Below are 10063 nucleotides of genomic sequence, written 5' to 3'. Positions count from 1 at the left end.
CGGGAAGACCACGGATGACAACTAAATTGGATGATTACAGAATTCTTTCCTTGGTGAAGAAAACCCCTTCACAACATCTAGCCAGGTCAAGAACACTCTCGAGGAGGTAGGCATATCATTGTCAAAGTTTACAATTAAGAGACACCTTCATGAATGTAAATACAGAGGGCTTACCACAAGGTGAAAACCACTGGAAACACCCAAGAACAGAGAGGCCAGATTAGCCCTTGCCAGAAAGCCTCTAAAAAAGCGTGCCCAGTTCTGGAGCAATATTGTACCAGAATGATGGAAGAGAAGAGTATGGAGAAGGAAAGGAACAACTCATGAGCGAAAGCAAACCACATCCTCTGTCAAAAATGTTGGAGGCAGTGTTATGGCTTTGGCATGTATGGCTGCCAATGGAACTGGGTCACTGGTGTCAATTGATGATGTGAATGCTGATAGAAGTAGCAGGATGAATTCTTAAGTGTATAGAGCCATAATATCTGCTCAGACTCAGCCAAATGCTGCAAAACTTATAGGACAGTGCTTCAAAGTACAGACCCAAAACATACTGTGAAAGCAACCCAAGACCTTCTCAAAGCATAGAAATGGAATATTCTTCAATGGCCAAGTCAGTCACTTGACTTCAACCCAATTGAGCATGCTTTTCACTTACTGAAGACAAAACTGAAGGCATAAAGACCAATAAACACAGCAATTGAAGGTGGCTGCTTTAAAGGCCTGGCAAAGCATCTCAAAGGAGGAAAATCAGCATTTGGATGTGTTATGTCACCTGAAAGACCTTTATGTCTTGTAATTATCTTCTAGCAAAGCAGTCAAGGTGTAAGACAATGAGTATCTTCCATGATAATGTGATAAAAGAGAGAACTCATTGTCAGAACAGATGTAATCATGTGTGACCCTATTTTACACTTTTAGAGGAGCCTGGCAACTGTACTTATGAACTGACCAGCATATTGTGCTGATGCCATTGTATTGCGTTTCGTTTCTTTCTGGAAGGCCTTTTGGGAACTATTTTGCAGGGTTGATATTTTTTATCCTCACCATTTGTAGCATCAAAAGTATAATTATCATCCCCAAGTAACCAAAGTGTACATTTAAACAAAACTATATTTACGAGTATTGAGAAAATTAGTGTTAGCTGGTCTGGAGTGTAGTGTATAGACAGTGAAGAATTTGACCAGGTGTGGGAGTTATGCTCAGTGTCTCATAGTATCTCCTCTATATCCTACCCCCTTTCCCACTCAGGTGCCCAAAACAACAACTGTTAGGAATCACTTATGCAGCTTCAAGAATATGACCTCTCCGTAGCTTCCAAACAACCTACATTAATTGTGTAGATGGGCCACTGCTGCTGTGATTATTTATCTGCCTGAACCCCATACAGTTTGATACCTGCAGTTAAAATTCTGATAATGGCTTAATTTTTTTATTTGAATAGGCTAGTGTTGTGACACACTGACAGTGGCACATATGTGATCTGTACAAACCTTAATCAAATAGTTCACATCTGCTCTCATGAGGGCCCATTATGTGCAAGTTATTATACATCTGTGAAAAATGGACCTGGCTAAGAAACTAAATTTTTGATCATGTAATCTGGCTGCCAGATTCCCAGGCCCAGTGGACCAGGAACATTTGGCATTTGGCTTGTTGTGGCAGGGTTGGATGAACAGTGACACAGTGAGTGGGAGCAAATCAGGAATTGGACAAGGGGCCTTTATTCTTGGGACTGTTTTTTTCTGAGGTAGTGGTGTAGTCCAGCGTACAAAACGAAAACCCCATTAGTATGGCGGAGAGGGCTCTAATGAGCTCTCATGGGAGGCATAATGATTTTATTAATGTGAGGACATGCCAGGCTGCAGAGATACGCTACATATGTGAACTCAAGAAATCTGAATGAGCTGTCAAGAGATGTTTCCCTGTTTGAAAGATTATCTATGTAAATATGTTTGTATGGATGGATGCACTTTAACATTTGCTGACAGTCGTGTGTATTCATGTCATTTAAGGTTGATTTGCTGATCAAATAGAAGGAGTTATGGGAGTTCAGGCAGGTGAAATATACTCAGAGGAGTGTTCACAGATGGATCATTCCCATGCACTGGCACTCTGCATGAAGTCACACTCCTTAAACTATGGATACACCATATCACCATGGTTTAAACAGTACAAGCTGATTTAACATGGCACTCCTACAACATTGTCAGATTCACAATGGACAGTTTCAAAAAAGGGTAAAAATTGATGCAGCAGAATGTATTCTTAATTCCATGTATTCTTAATCTATCTTCTTCTTCCACACAATGCAACTTGACTGCATGCAGTTCAGTTGGAGATCGTTTGTGTTACACCAGTAGCAGCTAATATAGCCTGAAGCTGCCAGGCCTGCTCCTTATATACAAAGGTCTGGTGAGATCACTTCTTTCTAATTCCACACCCCCAGATTTTTTTCATTTTCACACTTGTAGTTCTCATTCCAAACCAATGCTGACTCAAGTGAATTTACTGGAGGACATTAATGAGATTTTATGCAGCTAACTTTGGAGACACAAAATGCTTTAAATGACTTTTCTCCCATGCAGTATTGCTCCCCAGCACCCAGCAAGTGTTGGAATTCCCCTTTAATAGATGCCTTGCTAATTGGTAACAAGCTACTTTTTTTGTCATGCTGTTTTGGGTTTTGGGTAATGTAAAGCAATCCAGAACAACAGACAGTTTTTAAATGCAAAATTTTTACAATAAAGCCCAACACTGTGCAGATTATGGTTGCACACTTTCACCCTAACTCTGCATAAAAATTGATAGATGTGAATAGATTTTTTTGATGGCATAGCTCCTAATAATTTATGCATCATTAACTTTCCACATTTGGCTCTTTCCAAAGATTGTGAAATTTGTATTAGTAAAACCTTGGTTAAAGAAACCTCATCTTTTAAGTGTTTATACTATTTTCCAACCGTATAGCTTAATGTACATTTACTTTAAATCAAATGCTGGAGAAAATGCTCTCTCTTTGTGTTAATGACAATACAATAATAAAATTTCAGTTGTGTATTAGTGCAAATCGCAGGACAGTGACTGCGTGAAGGTTTTAAATAATCTAATTGAAGATTCTTACCTTTTTGGACATTGGTGCTTTCCTGATCAAGTGTCATGGATCATACTACTTAGAATGAGCCACCATCTTAAAGCGAGCCTGTGTAACTTTTGCTCAATAGCAGCCACTATGGCCACAAATTACATCTATGACATACTGGTGAATGCTAAAGCTTAGTAAAGTAGACTGACAAGCTGACAATCACACCATAGTGTTTTCAAAAGGCTCCCATCCACCTAATTGCAAGACCTCTTTGCTTTTAGATACGCATTTTGGAGTTCATCAAAAAGCTCAATTTTCTGTGGTCAAATGTTAGCATGGGCCACTACAAATAAATGTAAATAAAGATGGAGTTTTTCTCTTTCTCTGTTTTAGTGTAGCTGATTATTCAGCCACTGTTGCCAGTTACTATCAGTGTACTATTATTGTAGCAAGCAGGGTATGTTATGTCACTTGAAAGTCCCTTATGCCCTGTAATTATATTATGTTCAGAAAACCATATTTATGCAGCTATACATTGTTTGAATTACTTTTATTGTTATTATAACTATTGTAATTGTTATTGTTATTATTTCCGTCTTATCTTTAGATGAGCACTGAACCTAAGAGCCACAAAGCCATGGGAAACGGAGAGCGGATGGTGAGGCTAAGGGTATTTGCCAGCTCTGGGGTTTAGCCTTAAGGAGGAGGCAATAGACCAGCCCCAGGGCAGTGAAAGTGGCATGATCTCTATCAGAAGGTAAAATATAGCTACAACAACAACATTTTGTATGTGTTGAAACATATATTTAACTCTTTTTCTCCTTTTAATTCATTAAATCACACTTTGGTGGGTCACAATGTGCCTCAATGAAGTCCAATTTAGTGGCTAAGAGGACACCCAGCCCTGCTCCTTTCTCTCCAGGACATATGCCAGGTGTGCATCTGTACATGGAGGCAGGCACCACCACCAAGGGGGGGAATCGGATTGATCCATGCACTCTGATGTCGATCAACCTGATACGCAAATAGTTGACCCCATGATGCACTTTGAATGACAGCCCTCTCATATGCATAATGAAGCAGAAATGCATAAAGAAATATAAAAAGAAAATCCATAAATAAATAAGTTTGGGAAAATAAATGGGCGAAAATGCAGAGGGGAAATTATACATAAATAAATAATTAAATATATAAATTTAAAAATGAATACATTAATAAATAAAATGGAAAATTACATGGGAAATTAACTAAATAGGGGAATGAATACAAAGGTAAATAAATACAGAAGCAATTTAAAACAGAAATATCAATTTATGTCATATTATATTATTTAATTAATTCATCTTTCATTATTATTGGTGCATTTAATGGAATATTAAGTCATTTATTCATGTATTTATCTAAATTTGGAAGTTTCAGTCTCCATACATGATAGCTATACTTACAAACAGACCAGCTTACTTTGATGACAAAGAGTGCTATCATACAACTGGCACCGTTTTTCCTGGGTATCTATTTTACATTCATAAGAACACACTGGTTTTGTCAGGCAGGAGGAAGGGGAGAGCAGGAGAGTAAGAGTTTACAGAGATGAAAAGAAAATATCTAGAGTAGATGAAGAAATATGTAAGGGATCATATGGGAATCTAGAATTCCACAAAAGCATACAGAATGCATTTTGGTGATAAAGTAATTTTTGCAATGTGGAGGATGAATTGTGTTTCCAAGATACTTGACTTTCCCAAGTCAAAAACAAAAAAATTACCTTACTTGGCCTGGTTGTGGGTTGGGCAGCTTTCTGTCGTTGTGACGAACTTTGTGTGACTGATACATCAGATTTACTTCCTTGTCCTACCTTGCCTGTCCTCAGGTCTTTGGAGATGGGATAGATTACACTACAGATCTGAAGATTTTCAAATTGAAACATCAGTGTCTCAATTGGATTACCGCTTTCCTTAGCTCCTTTACTCAAACATAACACAGACTTAAACACCAAACTGTCTGAGAAATGTTGATCAACAATGTGCTTGTTCATCTGAACTGTTTGAATTGTCAGCTTTCTGGATTCACCTCATTTATCAAATGTCATTCAAATGAGAAACCTGGATTTCTTAAATGGATAGATGAAGAAACACAAAGTTCAGGGCTTAGTTTTCTTCTACATACTGTTACAATCCCACTTCTTTCTCAACCCAACTATTTTTCCTTATTAAGATGAATATTTCATTAGACGCCTCTTTAGTTACAAGAAAACATTAGATACTAACGCCCTTGCTAACACCCTTAGATGCAAACTAAAGGTGTTAGCATTTCAAAGTTAGCCTATAAAGTTAGTTAGCAAGCTAGCCTGAATGGTATAAAAGTAATTTTCTTGATTGCATTGATTTTCTTGATTATACCTCTTCACTTATTTAAAGCTTCACTAAATATTTCTATATCAACAATAATCATGCAATAACAATACAGAAGGAATTGCTTGCAATTATTTAGAGGTGTTCAGTATTTAGGAGTCTTAACCATCAATTGTTTTGTTTAGCTTTTAGCAGCCGCCCTCACTGGTTAATGAGAGAACACTTGTCAGTTCAGCTGTGATGCACACGTTATACTTCTTGATTAAAAGGTTATTGAAAGCCCCATAAACAATAATGATGTGATACCTCTGTAGCACATATGTGGTTACTGAGCTATTTACCTTGTAAACAATGTTTAGTAAGACCTAGTTTCGTACCCGTCAGAACTTAACAGTTACAACCAGCAAGAGACTTTACTTTGAACTGGAGACAGTCATAATCACTGCTGAACATCATGGAAATATGAACAATGATGCAACCGCTTCACAGCTGGCAATATATTATTGAGCCACGTAAGGCTGGGGTGCAGGACATCTGGTCTATGGTTGGACTCTGGTGGACATCATCTGGGCCGAGCATGAGCCAATAGCTGTAGTAAGATATGCAGCTGAGTACGATGTCACCAAACTCAGGCCATGTTGGGCATGAAGTATGTGGCCAATATCTAAAAATAAATGACCTGGGCCCATAGTGATATTCCAAATAGCAGCTGACTCGGAGCTAGATCCAATATGGGCTGGAACTGGGGGAAGAAACACACAAATTTTTTTTTCTCTTGCAGAAGGAGAGAAAGACACAGACTGCGGGTTGAAATAGGCAACCTGACTTTGTAAAAAGTTCACTAAGGTAAGTCAAACATTGTGTTCAAACGATATTAGAAGTAAATTAATTTGTTTTTGATTATGGTGGCTGCTTATTCAGTTAATCTTAAAAGATTTGGACTTAGTTATTTGCTAGCTTCTTAGCCGGTAACTGAATCAGTAATCAGTAATGCTAACTCTTATTAAAACAAGTGTGGGGAGGTTAATAAAAGGTTATTGAAGGTTATCAGATGTCTGTAGTTACATGTAATAGTATTCATTTTTAACTGCATCTATCAATTCTTAATGTTAACATTAGCTGCTTAGCCCTATTAGTGAGTGGGCTAGCATTAACATGCTCATGCTAAGATAGCTAATCCTGCTGATCCTCAAAAGTCATTTTAAAAAAGCCATTGATCATTCCCTCTTTAAAATCCCTTTGAATTATGATAGTAAAGACAGTTGAAGTGATTTGTAAACTACAGTGACAGCTTTTATAGGGCTAGAATCAGGGGTTACGGGTACATAACCGACATTTTCTGTATGCTTCATACATGTTTTGGTTATGGCAGAGAGTCAGATACAGCGCTGCAGGTAACACTTTTAGGAAATAAATACAACACTGTAATGCTAAAGAGTTAGCCAGAGATTATTAAAGGCAGTCATTAGGAAATGCTGTTAGTTCTGATATTTGTATAGTCACTATCTGCCCCTCTGAGTGATATTACATCTGGATACTATCTGTTATTATTTACTGTTTTATTTTGAAATGATCTTCCTTTTGTGTCCATGGTTGTTTTCCTTCCTGTCTTTGTTTTTTTCTGCTTCTGTGATTATTTGCCCAGGCCTGTTGTCTGTCATCTGTTCCCGATTACCACAGGCTCCCTTGTGCATTTAAGTCCCTGTGTTCCTTTCACTCCTTGTCAGTTAATCTATGTATCATCCCCGTGTATGTTCCCCGTGTATAGTATCCTGTTGTTTGTTCCTGACGGTTTGCCTGTCAACTCACCTACCTGTTCATCCATCTATATACCTCTAAGCCTGATTTTTTGTATATTAAAACACCTTCACCACATCAGCCTGTCTTGTGTGTCTGCACTTGGGTCCCTTCCCCTGAGTTCCTGGCCTCCCTGTGACAGCACGAACTGACCAAACCACGGACCCAGCAGACAGTGCTTTTGAGGATAAACTTTATGAATTGTTTTATACCCTTGTGTGCTTCAATGGAGAACGGAAAAGGAAGGACGCTGGTTGGGGGTAAAAAGAGGCTGCTTTAAGGATGGCATAAAGGGAAGTGTCCTTTCAGCCAACATTAAAATGTTCATTGCCTGACTGGATTCTGGACTTTGTTAACACCCCTGATTCCCAGCCAGTCCCCCAGCCTGCTAGCCACCAGCCGGACTCCTAGCTTGCTAGCCACCAGCCAAGTCAACTAGTCTCCAGCCTGCCTCCCGGTTGGCAGAATTCTGCTTGCTAGCCTCTAGTCTACATCCCGGTCGGCTAGCTTCCGGCCTGTTACCCTCCAGCCTGTCTCCCACTTGGCTAGCCTCCAGCCAGTCTCCCAGTCTAATAGCCTCCAGCCAGCATCCCAGTCAGACAGCATCCCAGTCAGCTAGCCTCCAGCATGTCAACCTGCACCCTGGCCTGCTAGCAGACAGCATTCTAGCATTCAGCCACCCTTCCAGCTCCATTGTCTTCACCAGTCTCCAGAGCAGTTCCACTTACAGAGCTGGCCTCCAAGTCATCATCGAGAAAGGCTCAGTTTGCCTGGTCGTCCAGCGTTTGTTCCTGAGGGTACCAGCCTCTGCCAAAGCCCCCCTGCACAACATCCAAAGGGGACTCACTTTCAGCCTCCTGCTTGGCCTCCTAAGGGGAACCGCCTGCTGTCCCCCTGTCCCCCTGTCCCCTTGTCCCCCTGTGATCCTGATTGGAAAATTCTAAAACAAACTCAGGAACACCGTCTGAAATTCACAAGAGTAGGTTGTTTATTTTTGTGGCAAGGGAACTAGTTACACACAGAGAGCCTGCTGTGCAAATGTTCAAAATACAGAGTTCACATGAGACTTTTATAATGCCAGATGGGCAGAGGCTTGCATTCTCGCTGACATATATCACACACATAGTGAAGATAGTTCTTTGCTTATCATACAGGAACAGACAAGTGAGATGGCCTTGACGAGAGGAACAAGAATGCCCTGTTCCTCTCTGGTATTCACTTCCTCCCCTGGGCACAGCCTCTGTTGTCATGAGATAGTTGTACAGATTCTCACACAAGTAATAATACGAGGTCAATACACAGTCATGAGCATAAAGGGTAAGAATTTTTCCATCAGATCTCCAGCCCCATTCCCTGTAGACCTTACAGGTCTAGCTGTAAGCCTGTTTTTTTGAATATTAAAAAACCTTCACTGCGTCAGCCTGTCTTGTGTGTCTACATTTGGGTCTTTGCCCCTGAGTTCCTGGCTTTCTTGTGACACATAGTCTGTTTGGTAACATTAATAGTGAAGATACTTATAATACTTTATAATACTTTATTTATATACTTATAAATGAGTGAACTTTTTAGCTTTAACAGGTGTAAACTACAAATTTGATGGTTAGTAGAAATAATGTGTCTAGAACTTTTGAGGCTAATATTTGCTTTTTAATCAGTAGTCAAAAATTTTGTAAATAGGGACCTATATACTCGACCAGAAAGCAAAAACTATGAGAGCTCGAGTAGTTTATCGTGTGTGAGAAAGTAATCTGTCTGTGTGAGTGAGAGTGAGAGACTTGACTAATATGTTGACCATTCAAGAGTAGCCAATCTGAAAGTTATGCTTATGTATCACATGCAAGTGAATTGTTTGGTTATGATTTATTTATTTATAAAATATACCCTGAAATATGCTTTATTTCAATAAACTGTATGCCTCAGGTTAATTGAGTAGATTAATTTAAAAATTGTTTAATAAATAATGAAAATAACCAATGTGGCTGTGAAAGCCACTATTTACAGTTAGAGATTTTTAGCAGGAATGATCTTAACAGTAATTAAAAATATTTTAATTTATTTTTAATTTTAGTTTTCAGTAAAAATGTCAGAAACTTCTCTTGATACTACATTTAGGGCTGCACTTAAATTTTTTTTATCATTGATTAAAATATTTTTGATTAATTGTTTTGATCTGTAGAAGTTCATAAAAAAGTTTAAAATTCGAGAAAAAACCGAGGCACATCTGTGACATAATCAGTCACTTCACTCAAAAGACAGTCTGATTACTCAGTGGTTGCCAGCCTTTTCTACTTGTTACCCCACTAAGTTAAAGGGCACCTTTAACTTAGTGGGGTAAAAAGCCAAGAAACAAACTAACAAACAAACAAAAGTTGTCCGTCTATCTTCATTTTAGGCTCTGTCAGAGAGCCAAGTCTTTTTTTTAGTTGCCTATTTATCTCTATTAAATGTGGCCTATGTTTTTTAGTCTTACGGAGTTATTCCAGCTATCTGACGAAATTAGAAATGCCAACTAGTATAACCAATTATCCGATAATATTACAATATAAATACATAAAATAGAAATATGTGTAATTGTTTCTGAAAGTCTGTGCATGGTGGCCGCCATTTTCCATGCAGTAAGAAAAAAGAATATACTTAGAAACTAACTACACAGTCTAAATTCATCTTATTATATTATATAATAAATATATCACTGTTTGCAGTGGCAACAGGTTAAGTAAAGCAGCCCAGATGTCCCTCTCCCCAGCAATGTTTTCCAGCTCCTCCTGAGGGATCCTGAGGCATTCCCGGAAGACCCCTGGACGAGCCAGGCCCGAACGTCCTCCTTTTT

This window comes from Xiphias gladius, chromosome 21, assembly GCF_016859285.1.
Source record: "Xiphias gladius isolate SHS-SW01 ecotype Sanya breed wild chromosome 21, ASM1685928v1, whole genome shotgun sequence".
NCBI classification, from domain to species: Eukaryota; Metazoa; Chordata; class Actinopteri; order Istiophoriformes; family Xiphiidae; genus Xiphias; species Xiphias gladius.
The sequence above is the reverse complement of the archived record's forward strand: the minus strand, read 5'-3'. Positions refer to the sequence as shown.